Raw genomic sequence first — 27,054 nt, forward strand, 5'->3', positions numbered from 1 at the left:
TAATGGCCATCTCCTCTTTATTGCTATATATAGGCAGGGCATAGTATAGTAAAGAGAATACTGGGATAGAAGTAAAGAGATTATAGTTTGAGTCATGACTCTGCCACTGACCACATATGACTTTAGGACAGTTACATCATCAGTCTGGGCTTCAGGTTTCTCTGTCTTTATTACTTCATTACTCATCACAACATGGAGGTCATGAGGCCATAGATTTAGAGCTGAAAGAGATTTACAGATCATCTTGTCCAACCCTTTATTTTATAGATGAAGTGACTTGCCCACGGTCACACTCATAGGAAATAACTGGAAGGATATGAACACAGGTGTCTATAGATTCTTAAAGACTGTGACAATAGAGCCCAGTCTCTAGCGGATCTTGCTGAACTGGAAGAGCTACTATTACAGTATGTCTGTTGTCTGAGGACCAGCCTGGCTAGGTTGAGGGAGGCTCATCACCAGGCAGGCCACAGGATAGAGAATTTTTGTTTGGCTTTAGGAACTCTTGAAGTCTCTCTGTGGAGTTATTATAGTGGGGTTATCTGTGTTGTTGAAGGAATTACTTACAGTGATGAAATGATAGATACTCAGAGTTTCAACTTATTAAATGAGAGGGTTGGACTAGAGCAGGAGTGTCTGTGAACTGGATTTTTAAAAACCTTTTGATAACTCTATTTTAATATATTTTATTTTCTTTGTAATCCTATATATTTTATTTTATGCATTTAACAATATGATTCTGAGAAAGGGTTCATAAACTTAATCAGATTGCCAGGGTGGTGGGTCCACAATACAAAAAAAAAAAATGAAGAAGTTCTAGATTAGAGTATTTCTGTGATAGCTAGATGCACAGTGAATAGAGTTGAGGCTCTGGAGTCAGGACAATCTGAGTTCAAATCTGGCCTCAGACACTTATTAGTTGTGCGATCCTGGGCAGGTCACTTAATCGTGTTTGCCTCAGTTTCCTCATCTGTGAAATGAACCAGAGAAGAAAACGGCAAATGACTTCTTTGCTAAGAAAACTCTAAAAGGGGTCACAAATAGTTAGACATGACTGAAACAAGTGAACAACAGCAAAGGATATTTCTAAGGTCTCTTCCAGCTGGGTTTTTAATCTATAAAGCAATTCTCTTATGGAAGAAGAAGCAAAAAAAAAAAAAAAACTTTTGGGAAATTTAAACCCATTTCTCTCTCTTTCTTTCTCTCTTTATGTCTCTGTCTTTCTGTATCTTTCTCTCTCTGTCTCTGGACAAGGTCAAAGAGTGTAACTAAAGAAAATGTCTAGTTGCAGGAGAGATTTGAAGGAAGTATCTCAGTATAGCAAAGCTCAGGTAGGGGAAATTACTACTACTTTTTGGGGTTGAGAAAAGCATTTCTCTGTTGTACTCAAACAGGAAAGACAATAGAGAAGAAAATCATAATGAAATGCCACTCATTTTGCCTGAAAATCTGAGTTTGCTCATTGTAAGCATTTTACCTTCCGTAAAATCAGTTTACAAAAATTAATGAGTGGTTGTCTGATGATGGCAATCATAGACAGTAAGCATAATGCTCTGAACATACCATTGCTTATAGGATTATTTTACAACACACTCATTTAATAACATCATTTTGCTTAATTCAAATGTCCTTGACCTTTATTGTTAGTTTAAAATTTACTTAAATACCCCATATTTTGTCCAAAAGTCAGGGCATGAGCAAAGATCTTTACCCACTACACCAGAGGCAATTGTCCCTGTGTCGTATGGAATGACAAGTGTTGGACCCAAAACCAAATAATGCCCCTTCCTTACCTTAGATCTGTGAAATAGCCTGAAAGTCATGTTTCCTTCTGTGTTGTACTCATGCAGTTTTGTGGAGGATCAGTGGACAGGACTTAACTCTTTGAGTGCTCTGAATGTCTTTTGGGGCCTTACAACATATGAGAGAAGAGCTACCTTTAGTGGTCACTGATTAATAATTGTGTTGTTGATTCATTTCAGTTGTGTCTAACTTTTAGTGATCTCATTTGGAGTTTTCTTGACAAAGTGGTTTCCCATTTTCTTCTCAATCTGAGGCAAACAGGGTAGCATGACTTGCTCAAGAGTCCCACAGCTGGTAGGTAAGTGTCTGAGGTCAGATTTAAACTCAGGAAGATTTTCTTGACTTCAGGCCCAGTGTTTTTATCTACTGTGCTACTTAGCTGCTTCACCTGATTAATAATAGCAAACATTTATTCTTGTATAAATGTTATTTACTTTGTGTCAGGTCCAATGACAATCATTTTAAAGATATTATCTTATTTGATCCTCACAACAATCTTGGGAGACAAGAGTTATTATCTTCATTTTAGAGATGAAGAAATTTAGGCAGACAGAAGTTAAGTGACTTGCTTAGCTAATAAGTGTTTGAAGCCAAATTTGCACTCAGATCTAAACAACTCCAAGCCTGGGGCTCTATCCCCTATGTCACTTAGCTGCTAATTAGATTAGACTCCATAACAGGGTTTCTTAAGTTTCAGTTTGTGTCATGAATTACTTTGACAATCTGATGAAACTGAAGAACTCCTTTGCATAATGTTTTAAAATATATAAAATTATAAAGTAGTTATATTCAAATGTAATTATCAAAATATATTTAAAAAAATAAAATTCAAGAATCCCCTGAAATCTATTCAGAGAACTCTGGTGGGTAAGTGTCTACAGACTTTAGAGTAAGAACTCTTGCTTGTGTATTCAGTTGGCACCATGTTAAGAGAGAAGTACTGCAATCATCAGGCAACTAGACTATTAAACCAGCAGATCTGGGCTTGTCACAACAGCTGTACCTCTTCCCCTTGCAGAGAGAACACTGGGCTCTTGTTTGCAGCATATAGGGCCCCTTTGGTCTGTTCTAGCACAGAGGCCTGACTCTGCTCCAGAGCCGTGGGCTTCAGTATTCCAGAGAGTGATATACACAGTCATCCTTTTGATGGCGAATAAGGGGGTGCGCATCACTTCAGCACCATTAACAGTGTCCAGTTATAGACTGTTCATCTGATCCAGAATAGCAGGACAGCTGTTCACCCCATGGAATTTACTTAAGTAGAATCTGGCTTGGCATTGTATAATGAATCCCTACTCATCAACTGAGTAGGTGGCTTCCATTCTGTGGTTTCAAGGACACTGAAAAGCCTACTGACCTCAGATTATCCTCCCAATTAGCTTGGGATGGCAAACCCCTCTTCCCATCCTGCCTGGCCTGAATTGACTAGCACTTGAGCCAGTAATGAGTTAGACAACAAAGGGGAAGGAGGGGAGGGAATATTTCTAGAAGGCCATTGTTGAAAATCTATAAATTTTAGTTACCTTGAAGAAGTAGTCTATTAGGTCTCTCTCAGAAGCATATTCACTCAGTTTAATTCCTAAGGTTAGGTAGCTGTCACATTGAAAAACACAAAGATTGAGCCCCTGAGCAGAAGAAACAAAAGATGATTAAAAATTTTTCTGGAGAGGTGGTGGTGGTGAAAGTAGAGACCCATTGACATTACAAGCCCTTTGTCTTCACACACAAAGGAGGAAAAGAATTTGGTCAAAATAAAACTTTACCTTCACTTTTTGTCTGGACTACTCTGACAAGTAGGTAACAGGTCAGTGAACATACAGAATAGAGTCTTATCTATGGGAGTTTCTAGCCAGACCTGGAGATATATATATATATATATATATATATATATATATATATATATAAACTGCTGCACAAAAATCTTGCAGAGTAGTTGGCATGGGACACAATTGGGCAACCCAATGGAGAACCAAATGAGCCTGCTAATTAGTTTGCTTCATTTCACAGGCTGCTCTGGCTCAGGCACAATCCACTGGGTTTCGATCAGGATGAATCTGTCCAGAATCCCCCAAGGAGTCCATTATTAAAAATTAGTCAGCAAATATTTATTAGGTTATTTATTATGTGCCAGACACTCTGCTAAATGCTGGGAATCCAAAATGAGACAAATATATTATATTCCCTGCCATCAGGGAGCTCACAATCTAATAATCTAGTGAAGGAGGTAAAATGAAATAATTAGATACATTATATATATTACATATATTTACATTATATCTCATATCAACATTATATATTATACATTAAATATAAATTTATGATGTATCTAATAATTACATAATATATATAATGTATCTAATTGTATATGTATATATACCTCTGAATATAGCCATATATCTATAATTATATGTGTATATATTATATATGTATTGTGTATATATACATATATATATCCATACACACACATACATACTGAGTAGATGGAAGATAGCATCCTGAACCCAGAAAAATCCAGGCCATTCTCAGGTCACATTCTGGTCCCTTGATGTTTGACATATTGCTTTGGTGGACAGTGGAGTATTCTTCAGTCTATGAGCTTTTGAGCCCCAAGGGGGCCTGCCAGACAAGGACAGTTTGATCTCAGAGAGAAAGAAACCAGAAATGACCTATAGAACCAGGAATAGTCTGAAGTTGGTATATATTCTTTCTTGATCTGGTGCTGTCCAGGATCCCAAAAAAGTCCGCTTAGCCAGTCAGCCCTGGATATTCAGCAAGCTAAATAGCCTTTCATTTAGGCTTTGTAACATAGTCTATGCAACTTCAGTGTATCAGAGGGGCAGGCCAGTAAAGGAAGTTAAAAAATGCCAATGAAATGATCCAAGTGCACATACCTTACTTTTATAAATCAAACTCGCCTACAGCTATTCTTTTTCCCCCTGAGGCAATTAGGGTTAAGTGACTTGCCCAGGGTCACACAGCCAGGAAGTGTTAAGTGAGACCAGATTTGAACTCAGGTCCTCCTGATTTTAAGGCTGGTGCTCTATCCACTTGCCACCTAGTTGCCCCCCACTACAGCTATTCTAAAAGAATATCATCAAACCAGATCCTGATGTTGGATGAGAAAATAACTTTTCAGTAGCAGCAATTTGCATTGTTCTTCTAATGATTAGGATAGTGATTTCATTATTTCTTCCAGGTTTGGAGCTATCTGAGGTACTATTTCTGTTGAAGTCTTGTTTAATGTTATTCAACTGGTTTATAAGAGCTTTGAGACCCTATGCTCCATTACAGATGTGAATTTTTTTTTCTCAGCAGAAAGTAGGGGTTTCTCAGCATGTTTTTAATTAGAAACGCTCATTTAGTGCAGAACATTCTTCAATCAAAAGATAATTTAATTTTCTCTTCTTTGGAACCTCTTCATGCTTGTCTCTATGAAAATTCTTCATTTGGCAAGTCTGATTTTGTCCTCCATCTAATGCTGACTAGAAGAGTAAAAATCAGAGTCTGTCCATTTATATGTTTATTTTAGAAATTAATTTTAATACAAATTTATAGAATCATCTTTGGACAAATTCAGTCCTGCCAAAATGCGGCATCATCTGCGGGATACCATGTTGACTGGATAACACTTCATGAGTTTCATTGATAATTGTTACAGTCTGAATGATCAAATTCTTCTGAGGGATTTTAAAAGCTGTTTCTCAGGGGTCAGAACACCTAAAAAAAATCCTTCTTTCTTGCCAAAGAATTGATAGGAAAGCAGATATTGACTCTGAAAAAACTGATTTAGATTTAAGGTAGTTTGGGTTAAAGTTAAAGTCTGTGTCCGCGTTGCTCCCACACTTTCACTCTACAAACACCAGCTGTAAAACATCCTCATCTTAACTTTCTTTAAAGCTATATATACCTTCCTTCCCTGAAGATTCTGGGAAATTTATACAGTATTAGATGCTTTCTCCTTGTTGAGACACTGCATACTTAGAAGATGGGACATGGTCAGTCCTATTTCTGTTGATTTACCTAGCTCACCTTGTTCATTCTCCTTTAACAATAACTTCTATACATCCTTGGGAAAGTAATGTGTCTACACCCTACAAAATAAAGCTAAGTAGTACTTGGGCCATATCTTACAAGTGAGACAATTACCTCCCTGGGTGTCAATCAGCCACTGTGGAACGATACATTCACATTTGTAGACCATTTTTGCACATAGGGTATCACTTACTGAATCATAGGGGGGAAATGGATGAATGACACCCTAAGAATTTTTGAAAACACCAAACCATCCATAGGTCTTTTTACAATTAGTAAAACAGAAAAATAAGGCCATTAAGTAAATTCAATTGGGAAACCCACTTTAACTTGAGTCAGTAGAATGTATTTTTTAAAAAATGAAATTTATTACCAGAGAATTATCTTGAGAGTAGCTTTCTCATTCTAGGGTATACGTCTTGCTATGGGAGGTTTAAAGAACATAAATCTGATAGATTATAGATCTTGGCAGCCAAAATTTGAAATTGAAATCTCTAAACTTTTTCTTTTTAAAGAAATAGCCTTTTTAAGAAGAGGGAAATTACACTAATTTCCCTGATTTCCAAGAGTCATATTAACTAGTGTTGTGCAATTTTAATTCCTCAAACTAACTTTTAAAAGGTATTCAGATAGTTAAATAAGATTGGATTTATGTGCTTTCATTTTAGTATATCTTACTAGAGCTGTCATTTCAGCAAAGATGATAGCGCTGTGCAGGCTAGTACCTGGAATAGCCAAGACGTGACACCATCTCAAAATGGTTTATAATCACCACTGATGAATTCAGAAACATGAATACTTGGAACACCTTATTTCTTATTTCGTGGACATGTAATGGCATATACTTCTCTTACCAAAATGGAAAGATTCAAAGCCTCTTCTTCTCTCCCTAGTTTATTAGGAGAATTTCATTAGATGGCAGATAGAAAGCAAATTCTGATCTTGTTCTAACTCATTTATCCTGTTATCTGATAATTTTATCCTGCATTTGTATTTACATGATTCTTGCCTTTGCTTGCAATACCATGTGTTCTCTAGCTAGCATTTGTTTGAAACTGTGAGGTTCTGAGAAAAGAAAATGAGAATGGGACTGTGAGAACTGTCTGGAGAACTGTCTCCTTCTCCTCCTCCTCCTCCTTTTCCTCTTCCTCCTCCTCCTCCTCCTCATACTTCTTCTTCCTGAGGCAATTGAGATTAAGTGACTTGCCCAGGGTCACACAGCTAGGAAATGTCAGGTCCTCCTGATTTCAGGGCTGGTGCTCTATCTACTACATTAACTAGCTGCCCCGAGCTGGGTTCTTTTACTCCTATATTTGATACACACCTAGCTGTAGGATCTTTGGCAAGTTCCTTAACTATTATCTTTTTCTCAGTCCTTTCAAGAGGAAGTGGGTAAGAATAATATCTGTCCTAGCTACCTTCCATGGTTATTGTAAGATTTGAATTTAATTGCTTTTATTTTTTATAAGTATAATCTCAAAATGACTTTTTCATTATTTAAAGTTTTATTTATGTCTTTAATTTTCACATGATACTTATGAATATACCTTTCTACCTTTTCCCTATTCAGTAAGCCTTCTTTTATAACAAAGATTAACAAAAAAAAAGTTGAGTAAAAGAAAACTAGCATGTTGATTATCAGAGCACATGCAATATTACACTCTTATAGTCTCTTTTATCCCCAGTGAGAAGAGGGAGACACATTTTCTCATCTCTTCTCTAAGATCATCCTTATATTTACATCCATTATAATTATACTGTGTTCAAATTTTTTATTGTTCAAAAAAGAGAGAAGACAGATGTGATAAGTGCTGTGGATATAGATGTGATCATCTGAAAAGATATGGGAAAGGAAGAGCAAGGAAGAACTAAGAGTCAATGATAATTCTTGAGTTTACATACCTGGGTGGCTAGAAGGATGGTTATACCCTCAATAAAAATAGCACAATTCAGGAAAGAAACATTTTCATCTTTGAAGATGTATAAATAATTTTGTAATTGCCATATCACAAAGGGTTTGAGCTGTACTTTGAAAGTAGCTAGGAAATTTGTGAATTGAAGAAGAGAAGGCAATATACTCCAAACACATTGGGATTATTTAGTGAAAGTCACAGATGCAGGATATGAAATGTATGAGTGACAACTAACAGGGTAGTTTAATTGGGCAGATAGGTTAGGAAGAATGTTAAAATGAAAAAACAAAAACAAAACCCAGAAAGGTAAGTGGAAAGCATATTGTAGAGGCTTTTAATGCCAAGTTTAAAATTCCATATTTATCCTAGAGACAACAGAAAAACCACTGAAAATATTTTAATGGGAAACAAGAGTTGATTATATCAGATAAAGAGAGCAAAGGTAGAAAGATATGAAAGGGAGGCATAGGATAGAACCTTAGGCAATATCTATGCTTTGTGGGTAGGAAAGGGCTATAGTATAAAGATACTTTAAGGAAGCTAAGCAGAAGAGGCTTGATAGGTAGGAGGGATACAGAAGAGTATCATGGAATCCCAAGTTAACCAGGAGAAAGAGATGGTTAGTAGATTCAAAACCTGCTGAGACCTCAAATAGGATGGATACTGGAAAAAAGCGATGTGATTTTGCACTTGACATTTTTGTTATATTTTATAAAACAGTTTTAATTAGTGGTGGGGTTGGTAGTCAGATTTTAAGGAGTTGAGAAATGAGGCAGTGAAGACAATGAGTGTAGCTTGCTCTTTTTAGGATTTTGATTGTGAAAAGGAGGGAAGATAACATAACAGGGTCAAATTAAGAGTATTGCTGTTTTTCTGTTTTGTTTTGTTTGAGATTTGGAGAAGCCTGAAAATGTGCGTAGAATGGGGAAGGAATTTACAGATTAAAGTTGGGACCGGAGGGGGGTGGAGAGGAAGGGTGATGATCAGTGAAGAAAACTAGGAAAGATGGGAAGAGGAGGTAATATCATGGGCAAAAGTAGAGAGACTGTTCATGAAAAGAAGAAGGTTCACCCCTTCCTCAGAGAATAGAACAAAAGAAGAAATAATGTGGTACAGGATATGGGGAAGAGGAACCAAGCTATAGGAGAAGAGAGCTTATGGTCTTCATTTTTTCGATAAATTGAGAAGCAACTTTTCTTTTAAAGGAATGAAATAGAGAGTTTGAGGAATAATAGAATATTTGGAAAATCTGTTCTGAGGAATGCAATAGAATCTACCAGGGGAAGATAAGCAGAATATTGTTCAGCAATAAGGGCCTGGTTGAGCTTGGATAGCATAAATTTGTAGTCAATTTAATTAGCACGGTTGTTTGATTTCTTCCAACAACACAGGAATTGAAGCAGAGAAGGTAGGTAAATGGGGATAAATTAGGGTTGTGGTTTTGGCAAGGTATAAATCAGCTAGAAGACAAAAATCTGTAAATTAAATGTGAAGGGAGGAAAATTTCTTCAGTGATCTGAAGATGCACAGATGATTGCAACAATGATCCAGATGAAGTGATTTAAAGAAGTAAAGTGAACCCCTAAAAAAGATTTCTTGTGTGATGGTAGAAGAAAGATCTTGAAAGGACAATTAAAATCTAGGAATGTACCTGGTTTTTCTGGATGATTGTATGGGTCTGTATGTGTGGAGTGAGAAAGAAAGTGGTCAGGGATTTAATATCTTTAAGAGAGAGAGACAAATTTCTTTGATGCAAAAATGTTGAAAGAAAGTGAGAAAATAATAAATTCTGCTCTTGGTTCTAGTGGAAATTAGAGCTGGATTCTGTAAAGCTACATGAACAAAGATACTTTTAAATGTAATATTTGACTCAAGAAAGCCTTGTTTTTAAGTGCAAATCTGAAGGAAAAAAAACTTGAAAGCATTTGTTAATATTTATTCAACAAATATTTACTTACAGCCTGCTGGTTCCAAACACTTGCCTCCCTAAGTTGCCACCAGCTCTGTTCTTGATTTAGGCAAGTCATTGAAGTTTTCTGGGATTCAGTTTCCTCAATTGCAAAATGAGGCAATTTGATCATATACTTGTTAAGGCTACATTCCAACTTTAAAGATCTAAGTTAACGTTTCCAAATATTTAGATTAAATAGCTCTTAAAACAGGAGTATGTGCAAATGTTTCATAGTTTAAAAAATCACATGTGTTTAGAATGTATTCCTTTTTTTGGAACAGTTATTAAATGATCCAAGCATGCTAGCATATCGTATGGTGATACTCAATTAAAATAAGCTAATAATGGGCAGGTGCTTGGGTATTTGTACTACCAATTATAAAATCATAGGTAATAATTATAGCCTATATTTATATAGTAATGCTTTAAGGCTTTCAAAGTGCTTTATAAATATTATTTTATTGTATTCCCAGCAATCCTTAATGTAAGTGCTATTACTATCCCCATTTTACAGATGAGGAAACTGAGGCAGACAGAGGTGAAAGGATCATACAGACAGCAAGATTCTGAGGCTGCATTTTAACTCTTTCTGATTCAATGTCCTCTGCTTTATATTGAGATCATCTAGTCCAGTTTTCTTCTTTGAGACACTTGAAGCCCAGGGATGCAAGAGATCTGAAGTGATTGGCTAAAATCATGTGTAATAAAGTGATAAAAGTAGTATTTGAACCCAGTTTCTCAGATTTCATTTCACTGATCTCATTTTAGATATCTATGTCACAAAAAGCTACAGATTATCAATTTCCAGGTAAATAGGCTAATTAGGTAAAACATTTTTCTAAGAATCTTTGAGTGGGGTCATTTCCAACCCCACCCTTTACCTTCAGATCAGGTAGACCACATTTGGTCTCATTTTGGATTCCCAGGATATTTTGCTAGTATTTGAAGAAACATTTTCATCTTTGAAGACATATAAAGAGGTGAATATGGTCTTCATTTATATATATATATATATATATATATATATATATATAGAGAGAGAGAGAGAGAGAGAGAGAGAGAGAGAGAGAGAGAGAGAGAGAGAGAGTCCTAAATAATGCATATTTAAAAAGGAATAAAGAATCAAATTTCTGGGTATTTGAATGTTTCTTATCCTAGTTTGGTGTTACTCTTGAGGAAAATAGAGACATTTTGAAATCCCATCTGTAGCACATATCAGCTATGTTTTTATTGCCACATTATAGACAAGCAATTTCTTTTATGTTTCACAGATGAAACTACCAGAATTAAGGGAATTGTGTAATTTATTCTGATATATCTGAGTGAATCTCTGATGGAAAGTGCATTTTGTTAATACATAAGTTTAAGAGACCCTGGAGCCCATTTGTGACCCACTATTTTAAGTACCCTCAAATGTTTAATGTAATAATTAAAACCAGATAGTACAAGAGCTATCTGAAAAGGTTAAAAGAGTTACTTGACCCAATAGAAATTGTCACCAACTTAAAAAAAATATTTCTAATGCTCTTAAAATTGTTTAGTATTACTGCCTTGGCATATCTATTATTATCATTATTTAAAAAACATTTTAGAACAGTACTCTTATTTGCTTTAAAATTATGGACTTATGCCCTGGGCTAATTTAATTCATTCACCAAATAGTTATGAAGCACCAGATTATTTATTAAACATTAGAATGTAACCTTTTTGAGGACAGGAGAATTTTTTTAGCTCTATATTTCCAGCACTTAGCACAGTGCCTTCCACATAAGCATCACTTAATATACATGGTTATTGCTTGATTAAAACTGTGTTTGGTATACTTTAAGGTAGGAATTCTCAAACTTTGGGGTCTCAGAACATCCTTAATGCTCTTAAAAATCATTCAGGACATCCATTACATTCCCATATATCTACAGATATTTACCCTTAGTCAAAATTAAAATGTCCTAGTATTATTTTGAAATTAGTTTTGACCTCACAGTGTGTTTTGAAAGTGTCTTAGGGACTCCCAAGAGTCCCTAGACAGCATGTTGAGAAGTACTGAGAAAACATAAATTATAGTCTTTACCCTACTGGCTTAGTTATATTATATCTTGTAAAAAGACTGATGATTTTTTGAAAATAAATGTAAAGTTTTTACCCTTAGAGAGAATAAGTTTGATATTTTATAACTTTTTACATTCAGGCACTATCTTTTTCTACAGGTTAAATTCCACTTCTAATATATTTGTTTATCCCACTCAAAGAACACACACAATGGAATGGAAAATTTTAAAAAGTCATTACCATCAAGTAATTCAAGTCACTCAAATAATTGAGTCATCATATCTGGATTAACTGATAAAAATTACCTCATCATTTTACTCTATGCATTTAGACATATCTTTGTGATCACTTATTTATCATATATAGTTTACTTTTCTGGGAAAATGATCTATATATAAATATATATGTATATACATACATGTGTGTATATGTATACATTTTTATTGATATATGTATATTGGTATATATATGAAATATTTACATATATTATGTCATAATCAATTAACAATGTAATAATATAGAATCATAAAAGTATATATAAAACACATATACATATATTTTTGTATATGTATGTATACATACATATACATCTATCTATGTATATATCTACCTTCCATAATTATGGAGTTAATGCTTTTCTTCTAAATCAGTTTCCTGAAATGAGATAATGCATGACGAAGATGGGTATTTTGTTTTTGTCACATGTCTACTGTAATTACTCAGCAGTGAAACTACCTTATTTAAGATTCTGTCTCCCTTGAGTATTTGGGAATTGAGTTGTTTTGCTTAAAAAAGGGAAATGAAGTGAAATTTAAGAAGAAAAGAAAGGGATTATAGAAAATAACAAGAAGCTACCTGAGACTAAATCTCCTCAATTTTAAACAAACAATTTTTTTCCATTTAGACTTTTATCTTCATGTAGGCTAAGAGTATTTATACCTTAGAGCTCTCTGAGGAAATGACAAAACTGGTATGTTTGGTTTTACCTTTCAGAGAGCATGCTCAAGAGTCAATCTTACAAACAAATATTTTGACGTATACTTTTAAAAAATCAAATGCCTTATAGAATGGTGGACTCAGTGAAAGGGTTTCAGAGTTCTGAAAAGGGAATGTTATGTGATGTTGATAACAGTTTGATGCGCTGTCAGTTTGTTAGCTGCAAAGCTTGTAGTTCAGATATTTTAGAAAAAAAGAAATATCCCTCTATTGATATAGATTGGTTGATATGTGCAGAGTTCTGGATAAAAAAACTGTTGTTGCCATATAAAGTGACAGATCACTTCAAATTTCTTCCTCATAAGAGTGCAATCTAAGCCAACTAAAAATCTACACATTCAGACAGAGCTGCAAACTCTCTTATGTCTCCCAAAAGTATTCCTAAACTTGAGAATATAATTTTCTCCTTTAAAATACCATCATGAACATGCATATTAGAAATTAGAAATAACATGTGAATCCCTTGATGAAAGTGATTGATGAGGAAAGAAGTAGAGTATAAAAAGGGCTTAAGCAAAATTTCAAATTTAAAACTTAACTTTGCCCATTTTTTGGTCAGATTACCCTTCTTAACTTACCTAATAACCCTAAAATAGGATTGATGGGAAAAGCTAAGACTACAGACTCTCTTTTTCCTCTCTTAAGTAAACATATCTTTTTCCTTGAAGAAAGAAAGAAAGAGAAAAAGGAAGGAGGGAGGGAGGGAAGAAGGAGGAAAGAAAGAAAGAGAAAGAAAGCAAGAAAGCAAGAAAGCAAGAAAGAATGAATGAATGAATGAATGAATGAAAGAAGGAAGGAAGGAAGAAGAGAGGGAGGGAAGAAGGAGGAAAGAAAAAAAGAAAGAAAAAGAAAGAGAGAGAAGAGAGAAAGAGAAAGAGAGAGAGAGAGAGAGAGAGAGAGAGAGAGAGAGAGAGAGAGAGAGAGAAAGAAAGAGAGAGAATAGAAGCATTTAATTGAAGGTGTGGATGGAGCTTTGGATTTGGAAGACCTAGATTCAAATTCTGCCTCAGAATTTACAAGCTAAATCAATTAATTACTCTATGCTTCAGTTTCCTTATCTGTAAAATGGAAAAGAATAATAACACCTACCTTATAGGGATATTATGAATGTCACATGAGTTAACATATAAATAGGGTTTTATAAATCTTTAAGTACTTATGTAAATACTAGCTTCTACTCCTATTATTATTATCACCATGGGGAATTAGTTTGAATCATGACCAATCTACAAGCTGATGAAATACATGTCATATCTCATTTTTCTTAAGGTGTAGTCATTTCATTACTTTCAATTTTAGTACAAACTTTATAGCAAATATAATTTTTTAAATAATAATTTGGTTGTTGTAGGGATAAATTAAATGTTGACTTTTAGAAACTTTAAAAATTTATACAAATTCAATATATTTGCAAATGTCATTAAGGTATTATTATAAGTAATTCTAACCAGTTTGTAGGCAAAAAGATATACTTTAAAAAAGATTAATATGTTTGGTTACAGTTGAGTTGATGAAAAGCTATGTCTTGGGGTTTATTGCTTTCAAAATATTTATCTAGATTAACTCTAAATGTAATGTACATTTTTCATTTTAAGTAATTAAAGAAATATAAGCATACTGCTCAGCACATAATAAGCCTTTAAAAGTTTTTTCTTTCATTCTCTCATAAATTTAAAGAAAACACTAAAAATCATAGCTATTTCTTTAAAAAGAGATGCATAAAGATATGGTTTCTAATTCTTTTGTGATAGGCCATGTGAGATAGCAGATTCCACTGAATCTAGAGTTGAGACATTTGGGCTCAAATTCCACCTCAGGCATTTATTAGCTCTGTGATATGGACAGGTCTCTACCCTTCTCTGTCTCAATTTCTTCCTCTATAAAATGGGGATGATAATAATATTGCCTTGAGAAAAGTGACTTGTAAACTTAATGATGCTACCTATGAATTATAAGTTTTTTTATTTGTTAAATCTTATAGACATGATTAAATAATAACGTTTTTAGCATTATGAGAATGCCTTGTGTATATTGAAGATAAAACCGCTAAAAGATTTTTGCAACTTTACCTGAATAGAAAATAATTGCAAATCAGTACTGAACTAATTTTTTAGAGGAAGAAATTTCAGAAACATGAGAATGTTTCATGAATGTGATATTGTTATACTCTATTCGATGTATAAGATGACATGAAATGTATGAAGGATTTACCTTGTAGTGTGATGGCAGACAATTAAATCCTTTTGTGTATAAAATCTCATTGCATAGAGCTCTAAAAAGCATAATTTGAATTCCTTGATTGTCTGCAATATTCCTTGAAATGAATGGGCCATTATCAGGGGCTTGGAAATCCTTTTGATTGGCAGTTATTTCCATTTTAATGATATTTAATGCAATGAATGTTGACCTGAAATATTAAATATTGCAGAATATGCAATGTAAAAAATAAGCATCAAAATTATTCTTTTCATTATACATGAAATTTATAATTCAGTTATTGTAGTGCTAATTGGACCTATACAGTTAAGATGCCACTAATTATTTATGTACTGTTGAATAAATTGTCTTTAAAATCTAGGTGGCAAGACTCAGAATCAAAAGATCTTATAAGCAGTTTGTAAATTTAAAGATATTATTTTATAATGGCTTTAAAATCTCACCTACAACCTCTATTTCTTCCCACCATTCCAAATCCTAATACTTGATAGTTTTACCTTGTTCATTATCACACCCTGTCTATCAGATTTTCAGAGAAAGATTTTTCCTGTTCAGTGAATAATGGTAAACCAGGAAATGACAGTAGAACCCCTGTCCACAATTTTTTCTCTTGAGAATTGTTACATCCTCAAACATGCTACATTGAGATACTATAGAATCTTACTCTTAAGAGAATTAATGGAGTAATGGAAGGAATATTAGAGATGTAAGCAACCCTAGAGAGTCCTTATTCCAGCTCCTAAATTTACTACAAATAAGAAAACTGAGGCCTAGAGAAATTAATGAGGTGGCCCAAAGTTACACAGCTACTTAGAGAGCTGTCACTAAAACTCAGATTTCTTAAATACTTAAGTCAACATGTTTTTGTATCACCATAATGCCTTTAAGAAGATCTAGTATCCACTTTTTCCTTGTTGCTTGTAGTAATGATGATGGACTCTTTGGCTTCTACAATTGTTCTTTTGTGTAACCTGTAAAAGAAAGCAACCCATTGTGGTATGTTAAAGTACATTAATTCAAATACTGTGTCTGATAAAAGATTTGCAGATTCCCTCAGGAATGATGATCTAGTCAAAGACCAGAGACGAAACCTGTGCCTGTGGGGCAGCTGTGTTTCATGTAACCAGGATTGGATTTTTTTCCTCCTTTCCCACCTGATATAGGAATTAGAGAGTCTCTAGGAATGGTTCCAATGTGGAGGAGTCGATCAATCACCATCCTACGCTGGTGTGCAAATGCTCCTTCTCCTGCCCTATTGGGAAAGAAATATTTTGTTTTCTGCTTAAAAAAAAAAAAAAATCTCTGTCCAGCTTCAAGGGGATTTTTTTTTCATGTTTCTTTAGGGCTTACAGAACTGTCTCCCACTCAAAACTCAGTGTATGTGGGAAAGGAGTTTATGCTTTCCTTTCTTGGCTGTTAGTTTCTACCATTAGCAGATTTTCCACATATCTTTATCAATGCCATAGACTTGGCTACTCTTGAGATGGGGTAAATTTGGGCAGTGGAAATGTTAGTTTTGTTCCCTGTTGCTTCTCCAAGAAAATGACTTCCTTGAATTGTAGAAGACTGTAGACTCTCAATCAAGGAGACAAATATATAGTTTTTCAGTGGCAGAATCTTTTTGGTTAATTGGAATACATTGATAGAAAGATCCTGGGAGTTCTAAATGATCAGCTTGTCTTTTTGCTTTACTATTGTAGCCTTCACAAAACCTATGAAGCATCTGTTTTTAGTGTTCATCAATCAAAAGCAAGATCCTAAGAGAAAAACGTGCTACAAGCAATGTTTGGGCTGCTTTCTCTTTATCATTTGTCCTCCATTTTTCTCATTACTATTTTCAGTGTTTTATTTTACAATCAGGAACCACTGGAGTGGTAGAATGTGATGCTTAAATTAAAAATGTGTAAATTTTTAAAAATCTTCCATGGAAACAAAAAACTCATAATTAAGAAAACTTTCATTTTAGGATTCATAGTACGTTATTATCTTATGAGCAATTGCCAAAGTTGCGGTGGCATTGTATCATGGAAGTATAGTTTGAAGTCTTTTCTCATTGGTTTAATGAAATAAGTAAGTGTGTGATAATGGAAATAGAGCTGGTCAGGAACCTTCTGCCTGCTTTTGGAAGGAGAGTTTAATTTTGTCGTAGATACCAATATTTTCTTTCACTTGCTATTATGACTCACTTTCATTTTACACTTGAAATTCCCCTTTTTCTTGTCTTTTTAAAAAGAGGAATGTTATATTTGTGTGTAACTCTAATCTGAAAAATGAAAACCTCATTGTCTTCCATCCAGATGTTCTGCTTTTAATCCAGACCTAGGCTTCACTTGTAATCAAGAACTCCTTTCTGACCTGCATGTAGATTCAAAGCTATTAGACAGTCACAGATAGTTGAGAAGACTTAATTTATACCCAAAAGAAATTTAGGTTGCCTCATGAGAATTTACCTGTATTTTCCTTAAGTGGAGATGATAAAAAACTATGTCTGGAGTTGTGGAGAAAATTGCACAGGAGGCCACCATTACATGAGATCCCCTGAGTTTATTTTGCTCTCCTATATTTATCTCTTGGATAATACTACAGAGAATGAACCTTGGGTAATCTAATGCACAGCTGGGTTTAACAATACAGTACACATGATCATAAGACATCTTGTACCATTAAACCTCCCTAAAGGCAAAAAGGTTTCCTGTTTCATACTCTGTTCTCAAAGGAGCAAAAAAGAAAAGGAAAGCTTATACTACAGGTATAGCACAGTATAGAAACATGCATGTGTTTGCTAAATAGGCATTTCTTAAGTGCACATTTAAAAGGACCCTCCCAATGAGATAGTACTCCTGCTACAAGTTGATTTTTTTGTTTTTTGGTCCAGTTTATGAAATGACATTAGATCTTCTATTAAATAAGATGTTTGTGATATCCATTTGAGCAAGAAAAAAACATATATATATATATATATATATATATATATATAGAGAGAGAGAGAGAGAGAGAGAGAGAGAGAGAGAGAGAGAAAGAGAGGTGAATATAGAGGTGAAAAAGAAAAATATTTCTTAATTGAAATTCTCTTGCTCTCTAGATGTATCACACAGTAGAAGTTTTTTTGTCTTAAATTATTTGGTTTGTCTATCTTACTGATCAAATTAACTGAATAAATGACATATAGACACAACTTCAAAAGCTGAATATCTTGATCACAATTGTCATAATGGTGTCCTGATGCTTTCAGTGGAAATACAACAACATAACAATCTCAGGAGTGGAAGGGAAGTCCTCCAGTGCTTCAGGAAAAGCTTACAGATGAGCAAAGTATTAGACTTAGTTTTTAATGGAGCTCCCTTTCCCTTTTCCTGCTTTCTTTGCTATCACATGACTTCTTTTGATGCTTTCTACAGAAAGGGCTACATAAATATGGAAAAAGGAAATATGAATATATTTGTCAGGTGCAAATAATATCATGATTTGGAAATGCAAGACTTGAAAAAATTTACCTGTCACATAGGCAGTAGAAAGAGGACTGGAATCAGGAAACCTTGGTTTATATCCCATCTCTGTCACTAGCTAGCTGGGTTACTTTGGACATGATCATTTCTAAACTTCAGTTTCTTTATCTTTAAGGAAAAGAGTTGAATAAAATATATGGTAGATGTTACAGTTTAATCCAACCTCTTTATTTTATAGATCTCTTCCAGCTCAAGATTCTGTGAACATAATCAATAGTCCAAATGTATTTCTTGAGAAAAGTGGTACTAAAAAGGTACATATATGTTGATGGACGTGAGCATGGAACAGTTGCTTTCACAGAGCATGTTTTTTATTCCTTCTTTGCCTTTCATGAAGAATTTATTGCCAGGACTTTATTTTAATACTTTCATTTTATTTTACTAAAGGTGAATCAACACATTGCAATAAATTGTTCAGGTTAGGGGTATCAAGAGATAGTTATTTTGGTGTTGTGTAAAAAAACAATGCCAGAGAAGAAAACAAAATAAAAAAAGAAACTTTGGGTTCTTCAATTTATATTTTGTATTAAAACAGATTTCTAAGATGTCAAGGTATATTTCTAAAGAAGTAGATATAACAAATATTTCCAGGTACTTATGTTGTAGATATAGATTCTCAGTATTTCAGGTAGAAAAGTGTGTGTGTGTGTGTGGGGGGGGGAAATCAAGTAATTGTATGGACAAAAAAATGCTGTAGTCACTTTGACTTTTAAAAATGAACTTATTTGACCCCTGGTTTCACTGCTACATAGTTGATCTTGGTTTTCATTCAAATGCTGAGGCAAGCACAAGAGCTAAAAACATCTATATGTGTAGAAAACTGTTCAGCTCTTGTACCTTAAAAATAGACTTTTGTTTAGTATAAGTTGGATGTTGAAGTAAAAAAAAGTAATTTTTATGACAGGTAATTTTATAAATGTTATTTTGACGGATAATAATATGCCAGAGGCATAAAGACTATGGAGTAAAACATGCAAAATATTTAAATTATTTTTCTTAAAATGAACTTCATATTTTAAATAATTGATGTTTTACCTCCCAGGTTAATAATTCCATTTATACTGAAATTGCATGTTTTAGAGTGTAAAATTATACCGAGAATCCGTTGCATTTTATATAACATCAGAGAACTGCTAGTGTATAAATCCTGAGGGAATTTTTAAATTGTCATATTAAAATAATGTATCCATTTTCATAAGCATATAGTTTTTTAAAAACAGTCTAGTGTAGTGTTAGGCCAAATTTTGATTGTTCTGGAGTCTAGTCAGAGAGCTGAGTTTGGCTAGAGACCTTAAAATCGCATGTTGTTTATGTTTTTTCATTTACTATCATAAATATAACATTTTGTTAAATGCTTCTTTCTTTCTTGCTAAGCTTCTACTTTTCTTTCTTGGTCAACTTTTATGGTAAAGCATTGATTTGAGTATAGATCAAACCTTCCTAAAAGAAGGTAGATAAATCATTATGTGGGCACCATATCCTGTAGCTGGCACACTAGGAATCGGGATTCTCTGGGAAAAGTTGGGATTGGATTACTGATCCTAACAGGATACCATTTTGTTAGCCAAAGATAAGGATTCAAATTAGACTAAGTTTTGTTTTAAAATATTTCTTCAACTTTTACTTAATCATTGACTCTGAAATCAGGTAGACCTGGGTTCAAATCTTGCATCAGACACTTAACACTTTCTAGCTGTGTGATTCTAAGCAAGTCACTTAACCCCAACTGCCTCACCAAAATAGAAAAAAATTAAAATAAAAAAATTTTTTTCATAATCAAAGTAGCACTTATAATAGTAAATCATATTGAAATGTCTATCAGGTTTAGGAGAAGTTTATCTATATGAGCAGCCTTAAATATTTTGAGAGTGTTTGTGGCTACATAAAAACCAAGCAAGACAACAATGAATGGATAGAGTAGATGATTATGGTCTATCACACTGATACCAGAAAAATGACCTACTTTCACTCATGAAGCAAATAGTGACCACAAGATCTATGAATGTGTACTTGTGTTTGGTCACTCTGAAATCAACTGGAGAAAACTAGGAATCCAAGGATAAGTTATATGAAGATGATTACCTTAGTGTTGTATTATTTACAGAGAGACACAAACACACTGCAGATATATGTATATTTTCCAAACGATTTTAATCATAGCTTTGACTAAGACTGTTAGCAATGTGAAAGTAAAACTGTATCATGAAAACCTTAATGAAAGCAAGTGTGCTCTGAGTAAAATTACAAAGGGTGTCTCAAATTTAAAATTATTATAGCAATTAAAACTTAAAGCTGCACTAAGACTTTGGAATCCCCTGTATTATCATTTAGTAGACACTTAAATATTTAATGATTGGGTATTGAAATTAGTTTTCAGTTTTGAGATGTTGTTAGAGATGTAAATGTTAAAAATAAAATTTCTAGTCTATGTGAAAAAACAGTTCAATTCAGTATTTTTCAGTTGTGTTCAACTCTTTATGACCCCATTTGAGGTTTTCTTGGCAAAGAAAAGGGAATGGCTTGTCATTTCCTTTTATTTTGTACAGATGAGGAACTGAGGCAAACAGCGTTAAGTAACTTGCCCAAAGTCATACAGCTAGGGGATCTCTACAATCAGATTTGAATTCGGGAAGATGAGGTTTCCTGACTCCATGCTTCAGGCTTCACCCACTTTGTTACCTAGCTGCCTACATGAGAAGGAGGTTGATGTAATAGATAAAGAACTAATTTCAATTCCAGGAAGACCTGGGTTCAGGTCTAATATCTTACTTCCTACTATTCCCTCTCTACAATCCAATAATACTAGTCTCTTTGTTAGGCATTTTTTTGGACTATCCTTCTGATCTGGAATTCTACTATGGCTTCCTTTTAATTCTCAACTAAAATCCCATCACTTGCCACAAGCCTTTCCCAACTTATCTTAATTCTAGTGACATACTAGCTGTACAACTGTGTTACTTAAGTCAGTTAATTCTTTTGTACTCCAGGCAATTCTCAGATTGTAAGTCACTGGTAGAACAAGTTCCTTCACATGGCAGCTCCCTATGCAATTTAAAGCAGTTTCTCTTTCTGGTACATGTATTTCACAGTACAAGATAAAAAATAGAATCTTCTTAACCAAATATAGTATAACAGAACATGCCTGACAATTTTTTTTTGTCAGTTTGCCTATAAATTTCCCCTTACCAGTTAGAATGTTCCCTATACATCTCCTTTCACCTATTCTAAAGTCAGGTTGCATACTGTTTCCCGACTGACTGCCACCTGTGTACACTCCCATAGATGGTGTTCCAGAGTTCCCTTCATCACCTCTCCTCCTTTCTCCATCACACTGAAGTCCTTGACAAATAAAAGCCTTAAATATTCATCAGGCCTGGCTACAGAATGTTCATCCTTGAAAGTTCATAGATACCTGATACCTAATTCTCTGGATTTCCAACAACTGCTAGAAATTCATATGTGAATCTAGTTGAAATCATGAATTTCTCTATTGCAACTACTTGTTGAGGACTCATGAATAAAGGTGAACTAGAATGTGACCTGCTTTACTTCATGCTTCTTTTGCACGTAAAATTATGACATCATTGCAGAAGGAAATGAGCCAAGCAAACGGCAGGTAAAGTTGAAAGAGCAATTGATATTTAGAGCAGTTACCAACCTTAATGAGGAGCTGATCTGAATTATTTATTTTGTGCTGGACCTTATTTAAGCAAGCAGTTAAGCATGGAATACATTTGTCATCTGTCAGATACCAGCACTCACTGACCACCTATAGTAATTACTGTATCTGCTTTCAGATTCAAAACTCAAAGGATGACAGGGAGGGGGCTCTGGCACTCAGATGACATTTGTGTACAATTCACTCTCAAGAAGATTAGGCAGCTATCTTTGATTTTTATGTGATTCCCTTTTGGTTCTAAAGAAATTAAGATGCATCTTAATTTGATGAGAGAGAAAATGCAATCTTTCAAATTATTGTTCACTGATCCACATTTTAAATAATAGACGTTTACACTCTTGGGTCAATGAGGCTTGTGTTAACTATATACTTCTCTTCTTACCTCTAGTACTTACAGTCAAATATTCACATGAAATATTGAAAAGTATCACTGAGAGTGGTTTTTATTAGCTTTGTAAAGAATTAACTACATAAATCATTATTATAATATATTATTATATATAAAAAGCAATTGTAATCAATAAACATTAAGCACCTATTATGCGCCAGGCTAAGCACTCTGCTAAGTTTTAGGGATATAAAAAGAGGCAAAAAAACATAGCACCTGCCCTCAAGAATCTCACTGTATAATGGGAGAGACAGCATGCAAATAAATATGAAAAGTAAACTCTAAACAGGATAAATAGAAAATTATTTCCCAAGGAAAGGCATGAGAACTTGGGAAAGGCTTGCTGTCAAAGATGAGTTTTTAGTTGGGGTATAAAGGAAGACAGAGAAGCTAGAAGGCACAATTGAGAAAGAGCACTTCATGCTAGAGAGACAATTAGAGAAAATTCCCAGAAAAGAGGCCAGTGCCTTTGGGTTGAAGATTACATGCAAGGAGTAAGATACGAGTAGACTAGAACGTAGAAGGGGGCTACATTTTTAAGAGATTTTGTGTATTTGTATTTGTGCGTGTGTGTGCATAATATATATGCAATTATATATAAACATACATGTATATATGTGCACATATATACAATATACATGTATGTATATAAGATAGAAAGACAGCATCAAAGACATACACACACAGAGTCTCATAATATGCTAGAAGAAATAATAGGAAAAGAGATTGGAATCTTTGACCCAAATTTATACTAGTCAAGTATATAAAGTAGAGATTGATTATTTTTTTCAAATTTTCTTAATTACACATTCTAGATGCCATGGAACATTGACAATTTCATAGTTTTACAGCCCAATGTAGAAACTGCTTTCATCAAACTATTTCTTCCTTCTTTAAAATATTACCCAAGTAAGAAAGCAGGGATTAGTTACCATAAATGAAAAGCTCTCAGTGTTAGCATAGAAGGTCTGTCATAAAATATATTCTTTGTTTAAACATCCCACCCAAAGTCTTGGAAACATAGCCTCTTTATGTTTGTTGAGGCAGCAAATTAGAGTGTCTAAACTAATATTGGTCTCTGATTCAATATAGAACACAATTTTTCCCCTGCTGCTTGTGGCCTTTGGAGTTGATAATTGAACTAAAGGATACAGACTATGGTACCTGTTTGAAGTGAGCTCTCAGACTTAGGGTTTCTTTTATCTTATAACAGTATTAATGTTGGCTGGGTGCCATGTACTGGGGGTTCAGAAGAGTTAATGAAAATCATGATGCTTTCAACTGCTTCATAATGAGCTACTCTGCTTGCATCAAACCAAATGGCTTATAGGCCACAGATTTCTGCATGTAAGAACATGTGAGGGGCCAGCCTAGTAATTAAAAAAAAAAAAAATCAATATCCTCTTCTCATCAAAATCCAGAAGCAGGTAATTGCAAAATCATACTCTTTAATTCATCATACAGATTTCCAAGCTGTATTTAATATATTCAAAAATATTGACATATGAAAAACAAAAGTACAAATACAAAAAAAAAAATCAAAATAGGTTTGAAACCACTTACATTGTCCTAAATATGTGTAGAAGATCCTATTTGCCAGTGTTGAAGTCTTGTCTGACTTTCACATTTATTTGCTCTTGCTTTCTCTCTTGATCTTATAAAACTCATTCTCCCTCTTAGATTTTAGGATCATTTCAATTCTACATTCTATGTTATGTCCCCTTATCTGAACTTCAGTCTGATATGTCCAGTTGGAAGTTGACATTTCTCCTTCCCTCAATGTGTTTCAAACTAAAGTTATCATCAGTTCCTTGCTTTTTCAAATCCAGTTCACACACCCTCTCTATATCCCCAAATTATGTCTTCCATTTCTCAGTCTAGCCACCCAAATTTGGCATTCTCCTAGAAGGAAAGCAATCTGAATAATCAATATCTCAGAATTCTCCAGGGGTGGCTGCATCTTAAAAGAGGGGCTTGTCAGCCACCATGAATTTCAAATTATAAGAATTTCAGGTAGTTTGGGATGATATTTGGTAGAGAGCAGGAGAAGGGTCCAGGTGAACAAGAAGGGTTTTCAAGTTACTTGAGCTTCTCTATGTTGGATGTTCCAAGTTTTCAGGGAGACTTTGAAGGAAATACTTCCTGTTCATCGATTATGTATTTTATCTTCAAGTGACCCTAGAAATACTTACTTTCAATTTCGGTGATACTTCAGTTCCTTCCCCTAGTTTAGTCTTTTCCACTCCTTTGTATTCATTGGGGCTTAGAATGTGATTCACTTAGTGATATTAGCCCCAATTTTTTCTGTCTCTGAAATAGTAGACTGTTTAGGTCAACTTCAGAACTTCCCAGAAGACTAAACCATTGTCAATACCATACAGCTTTTTGTTGGCTGGTCAACCCAACAGAGTGTGCTGGTAAAAGTTTAACAACCAGCTATTAGCGGAGAGGAGGGGTGGAAGGACTCATAGCATGCTTTAAAATTTAATTTCCATTATTAACATTTTCATATCACTTTCATAAATCTAAACAATCAACAAAATAATAAATCAACTCCTGATTTGTAGCATTTGCCAGTGTCCCAAATATAAAATATTAGTACTGAAAATTTAATGATTGGCCAAGTCTCTTGGAGTTGACTTTATCACGCCCTAGTATTTATCTATTAATTAATTAATTTACCTATTAATAATTAAATTAACAGTATTTATCATAGTGCCTGACACAATAGGAGCTACTTAGTATTTATTTACATACTGATCTTTGTCTAATGAATTTTCCTTTGAGAGAAGTAAGGTTAGATTGGAAGACATGTTCCTTCCTAACCCTATCTAAATTTTCTAAATGTCTGCATTTTTATAATTTGTTTTTATGTGGTATGATTAGCTACCTTTATTCATATTCACACAGGCAAAATATTGATGTTGTAAATATGAAATACACCTTTACTGTTTGATAAATAACTTCCTACCCACTTATCCCCATTTTTGGTCACTTCTTCCAGTTTTTTTTTTTTTTTTTTTATGCTTCACTTCATCTTTAAGACCTTTTACAATCTGGGTTTCTAAAGAATAGTTCCTTTAAAAAAGGAGTTGAGTTTTGCTGTTGTTTTTGCTAAGGCCATATTATAGCCCTTGCCTATGCCTTTCATTAAACTGAATGAGGGCAGAATAGTTAAAGTCACAGTTTGCTCAACAAGTCTGTGTCAAATGATCTTGAGAAAAGGTGATTTTTAAAAATGAATAAGCCAGTGTAATATATCTGATTGATTATGAAATGCCTTATGAAAAAAAGAAAACACTATTATTAGTCAATTAACCAGCATTTATTAAGTGCTTATTATATGGCACTGAGCTCTGAAATTATTTCTACTTCTAGTATGTCTGAAAATGGTATTTGTATTACCAACTAAAAATGCTTTTGTTAGTGGTGAAAATATTTATAAAATTATAGCTTAAAATTATTTTAATTGTTCTTTAAGGGGAAGTCATATTTAAGGTGTGGAACAAGTTAAGACAAAGTAATCAGAGCTTATGGATGAAATATTAAAATGGTTTTAGATATGTGAGCTCCAATGATAGCTCAAAAATGGCTCCTTGGGGAGAACAGAACATCATGGATGTGCTATCCCAAAACCTTAGGAGGTGTGTCTTCACAGAAGAAGGATTCTGAAACCAAATAGCCTGGTCAAAATAACACAATTTTTCAGTGTCTTTTAATGAAGTTTCATTAGAGAGAATGAAACTGTTGTGCCTAATTTACCTTATTCCTTTCTGGAGAGTAGGAGGAATAGGTTTAGTTTGAACTGGCATTTTTTTGAGGAATGTCAGTATATACTTTTCCATGTGTTGTGTCTACCAACTGGTGGCCAGACGCTTAAGCAGATTTAACCAATTAGTGAAACGTTCCCCCACCCAATCTGAAGGCTGAATTGATTGTTCTTGTATGTTGGGAACATCGCTGTGGCCAGGACTGCATTTCTTAAGTGTTTAGTGTGAAAGAGGAAAGATCCATCAGGTTAGGCAAAAGAAATGCTAGTTTTGAACTGATCTGGATTATTTTGCTTGTTTGTATTTTGTTTATCAAACTAACTTCATGAGAGATTTTGTTCGTTGCTTAGTTTCATGTTCATTAAACAAGAAAACACACTTTTCAATAGCATGAATACTACTGATATTAATTTAGAGGAAATAAATTGGTAGAAATAATAGAGCTCTGGCATAATACTCTTATTTTCCTCAGGTCAAAATCAACTAATGTATGCAGCTTAATCCTGCATCATACTTACTAGCATATACTTGCCTCAAATGAAAGAGTTCGGGAGTCTAGTTTCTCAAGGAGCCTACTGATGATGCTCATGATGAAAAGGATAACTTGGGAAACAAGTAGGCATCTGAGAAGATGAAGTCAGCTCCATGAAGAGATAGGATGGCTTAAATTAGAACTGTGTAAAATCTACTTAATTTTTACTTTATATAGCTAGAATATGTCATTTTTTAAATGGTAGGGTTTGGGGTTTT

At 34.1% G+C, this 27,054-nt stretch overlaps 1 protein-coding gene across 4 annotated transcripts in view; it reads left to right on the top strand.

Annotated features, from left to right (window-relative positions):
* The window catches only part of NFATC1 (nuclear factor of activated T cells 1), a 202,044-nt gene that overhangs the window by 77,032 nt on the left and 97,958 nt on the right, over positions 1–27,054 (top strand). The gene's annotated exons all lie outside the window — the stretch shown is intronic.

Source organism: Sarcophilus harrisii, chromosome 1 (assembly GCF_902635505.1).
Source record: "Sarcophilus harrisii chromosome 1, mSarHar1.11, whole genome shotgun sequence".
Taxonomy (NCBI): domain Eukaryota; kingdom Metazoa; phylum Chordata; class Mammalia; order Dasyuromorphia; family Dasyuridae; genus Sarcophilus; species Sarcophilus harrisii.